The sequence below is a fragment of the Cebus imitator genome, unplaced genomic scaffold (assembly GCF_001604975.1).
Source record: "Cebus imitator isolate Cc_AM_T3 unplaced genomic scaffold, Cebus_imitator-1.0 Scaffold649, whole genome shotgun sequence".
NCBI lineage: Eukaryota > Metazoa > Chordata > Mammalia > Primates > Cebidae > Cebus > Cebus imitator.
Window position 1 is genome coordinate 255216 of NW_016107964.1, and position 4606 is coordinate 259821.

Genomic DNA, 4606 nt, shown 5'->3' on the forward strand with positions numbered 1-4606 from the left:
TTTATAATCCTTTGGGTACATACCCAGTAATGGGATTGCTGGGTCTACTGGCATGTCTATTTCTAGGTCCTTGAGGAATCACCACACTGTCTTCCACAATGGTTGAACTAATTTACACTCCCACGAACAGTGTAAGTGTTCCTATTTCTCCACATCCTCTCCAGCATCTGTTGTTTCCAGATTTTTTTAATGATCGCCACCATTCTAACTGGCATGAGGCGGTATCTCAATGTGGTTTTGATTTGCATTTCTCTAATAATAAGTGATGATAAGCATTTTTTCATGTTTATTGGCCTCATATATGTCTTCTTGGGTTTGTTTGTTTTTTTCTTGTAAATCTGTTTTAGTTTTTTGTGGACTCTGGATATTAGCCCTTTGTCAGATAGGTAGATTGCAAAAATTTTTCCCATTCTGTTCGTTCTTGGTTCACTCTAATGATTGTTTCTTTTGCTGTACAGAAGCTCTGGAGTTTAATTAGGTCCTATTTGTCTATTTTGGCTTTTGTTGCCATTGCTTTTGGTGTTTTAGTCATGAAGTCCTTGCCTATGCCTGTGTCCTGAATAGTTTTACCTAGGTTTTCTTCTAGGGTCTTTTCTATAGCTTATTTTATTGTAAGAATACAGTATATAATACATATAATGTACAAAATGTGTGTTAATTGACTGGCTTCCAGTCAACTGTAGGCTATTAATAGTTAAGTTTTGGGGGAGTTAAAGTTTTATATGGATATTCAACTACATGTGGGAGTGGGATGGTGAGTTGGTCCTTACCTCTGTGTTGTTCAAGGGTCAACTGTGTATGTTAAATGTTTATATAAATGTATGTATTGATATAACAATGTATATATAAATGTTCTCAAACAAATAAAATATGCATAGATTCAAGTTATACATATATATATATATATATACCATATGCACATGTATATACATATTAATACAAGTTCATGTACAAATGCTCCTTAACTTATGATGGGGTTATATCCCAATAAATCCATAGCAAGTTGAAAATATCATAATTTGAAAATGTATTGAATACACCTAACCTACCAAACATCATAGCTTAGCCCAGCCTCCCTTAAACGTGCTCAGAGCACTTACATAGCCTATCATGGAGCAAACTTCTCTGGCAACACAGAACATGGTAGAGTGTTGACTGTGAACCCTTGTGATTGCCTGGCTGAGTGGGAGCTGGCTCCTTGCTGCTGTCCATCCTGGCAATAGAGGAAAACAGCACTTTCTACTGCATGCGTATTGTTCTCACACCACCATAAAGTCCAGAAATTGTAAATGGAACTGTCCTAAGTCAAAGACCATCTGTATATCAGTTTATATGTATACAAGTCTTTATGTGAATGTGTAAATGTATGTTTACATATATACAAGTGTATATATGTAATTATTTGGTGTACATGTATACAAGTTTATATATAAATAATGTAATTGTATGTGATTGATAGGGTTTGGCTCTATGTCCCCACACAAATCTCATCTGGAATTGTAATCCTCATATGTCCAGGGAGGGGCCTGGTAGGAGGTGATTGGATCATAGGGGCAGGTTTCCCCCTTGCTGTTCTCGTGATAGTGAGGGAGTTCTCATGAGATCAGTTTAAAAGTGTGGCACTTCCTTGCTCTCTCTCCCTCCTGAGAAGGAGAGGCCTTGCTTTCCCTTCAACTTCCACCACGATTTTAAGTTTCTTGAGGCCTCCCCAGCCATGCGGAACTTTGAGTCATTAAACCTCTTTCCTTTATAAAATACCCAGTCTCAGTTATTTCTTTATAGCAGTGTGAAAATAGACTAATGCAGTGATATATAAGTATACTGCAAATGTTACTATGTACATATATACAATAATTTCACTAAACAAAACCAGGTACATATATGAAGATGTAATATATTTTGTTGCATTTTATTTATTTATTTGAGACAGGATCTTGTTCTGTGGTTCAGGCTGTATTGCAGTGGTGTGATCTGGGCTCACTGCAGCCTTGACTTCTGGGGCTCTAGCAATCCTCGCACCTGAGCCTCTGCCTTGAGGAGCTGGGACCACAAGCTTCCATGTCTGAATAATTTTTGTATTTTTGGTAGTGATGGGGTTTTGTCATGTTTCACAGGTTGGTCTCAAATTCCTGAGTTCCAGCAATCTGCCCACCTTGGCGTACCAAAGTGTTGAGGTTTACAGGCATGAGTTGCTGTGCCCAGCCTAAAGATGTAATTTAAATATGGAGGTGGATATTCATTTATATATTATATAAAACTATATATAGGTATATGTAAACATACATATTTGACCTTTATACATATATCAACTTATATATAAACTTATACATAAATTATTATATATGTATACAACTTTAATATATATAGTGTGTGATTTTACATTTTTTTCTAATATTTCTCCACTTTATTAAGGTTGACCACCATGATATTTATGTATCTAAACTTTTTTTAAATAAGCTTTCAGTGATGTTTAGATTCTGAATTATTTTTCCATAATTAAGTTAATTTAGGCACACTGGTTTGTATTTTATAGAGAACACTTATCTTTAGGACACAGATAGGAACAAGCATAATTTGCAAATATTACAAAGATGATTTCCAAATCTCAGTTGACCTCTTTTCTAATTGCAAAGTCATTTAGTCTTTAGTGACAATAGAGACTAAAAACAACCTCCTACACATCGCTGTGTGAGATTCTGATGGATCTGAAGTCCCTGAAAGAGTAGTAAACTGTGATTATTGAAAAAGTCAGAACACTGGCAAGGCTAAAGAGCAAAGCATTTAACAGAAGGCCACAAGAATTGTTTTCCTAAGAGGAGCTAAAAAATAACTGTCATTTAGTAATGCATTGAATTGGTCTTGCCTAGTGTGAGTGTTGCACAGAAACTTCTGATCATTTCTTCTGGATCTATTATTTTGGATACATTTCCACTATCATAGCATGGCCCCATCCTCCAGCTGCTCAGGCAGCCACTAATCCATACTGGCCTCCTTCCTTCCTTACGTTGGCAGCTGCCATGACCAACCTGTAGCCAATGGCTCCAAACGGGTGTCCCAGGGACAGAGATCCACCCCAGTTATGAAACTTCTCCAAAGGAGGCAATCCAACCTTGGTTTTTCTACCTATGTAGTTTTGTGCAAACCAATCAGAATCCAAGGATTTAAAATTTGCCAAAATCTGGCCGGAGAAAGCGTCATGAAATTCAAAAGCATCAATATCATTCATAGTTAATCTTGCCTTTTCTAGAACTTTCGGAGTAGCATACATTGGTCCAAGTAATAGTTGATCTTTTGGATCCTGAGACACAAACATAAAATCCCTCAAATATGCCTTTGGCTTATCACACACGGCCAGAGCCTTTTCCTCTGCCATAATCAACATTGCAGAGGTGCCATCAGTCAAGAAAGAAGAATTTGCAGCTGCCACTGTGCTGCAGGGCTTGCTGAATGCAGGTGTTAGTTTGGCCACCTGTTCCAGTGAGGAAGGACAGATGCCATTATCTTTGGTAACCGTATCTTTTCCTGGTACTTTTAAGGGTACGACATCAGAAAGGAGTCCTTCATCCTGTGCCTTCTTGGCCAGACTGTGAGAGTGTGTATTCATCCTGTTTCAGCTGAGAAACAGCAAAGGCAGTGGCCACTCGGTCCGCAGAGTGGTCCATGGTGTCACTGGTAGAGAACTCAGTAACTGCAGGGAGCTCAGGTGCTAGGAAATTCAATCGGAATTTAGAGATTGAAGATAGTCGCTGGCCCACAGATTTGGCCTTGTTGAGATCAAGCAGCAGTTATCTCATTTTCCTTGAGCGACGAATAGAGACATCAGACATCAACTTGTCACCACTTGCCATGATCACATCACACTGGCCCGAAGCAATAAATCCAACACCTGTGGTCATGGCTTGGTTGGCAGAGATATAAGCCATGGTGACAGTGCAAGCAGGAGTCTTGTCAGAGAAGCCAGCTCCAAGGGCAGCCTTTCTAGCCACATGGCTAGTTTTCACTTCCTGAATAACTGTGCCAAAGATGATAGAATCAACTACTTCTTTAGGGACACTGGTCCAATGCATCAAACCCATAAGTGCTGCTTTAGCCAAATCATGTGGCATCAGGTCTTTATATGAAGCAAAAATGGAGTTCGAACACCATACACCACCACATTACTTGTATTTGGTTTGGCTAACGTCTTCATTTTGGTCTGGACGGCTAGGGCAGCTCACAGCTGGGAGGAACAGCTCATAGGTCTTATGGAAAATCTCAGGGCCCATTTTGATGTAGTGGGAAGATTTTTAAAAGTGTAAGTCAAGATAGTAGTCATTCTGGAATCTTAGCTGACATCCATGCAGAATCCTACTCTGAACAAGGTTCAGACCTCATGTTTTTACATTTTAAGTTTACATTTCAACATTGGCCTAGTCAATTTGTTAGCAGTACTTATGTATATCTGTTTTATTGAACTTACTAAGGTTAAAGCATCTTCGCACTGAAAAAAATAATGCCCAAAACTTCCAAAAAAGAAATATATGGACAGCTTCCTCTATTCATCACACAGTATATTAAAAGTTGATTTATGAGCACTTTGGAAATTTCAGTGCCTGATTGAAATGGC

The 4606-nt window shown here is 38.5% G+C and overlaps 1 pseudogene across 1 annotated transcript; it reads right to left on the reverse strand.

Annotated features, from left to right (window-relative positions):
• Nucleotides 1–2911: 2911 nt before the first annotated feature.
• On the reverse strand, nt 2912–4364 carry LOC108295561 (annotated as a pseudogene). Its single transcript, XR_005198212.1, has one exon. The product of XR_005198212.1 is annotated as a trifunctional enzyme subunit beta, mitochondrial-like (transcript).
• Nucleotides 4365–4606: the final 242 nt, after the last annotated feature.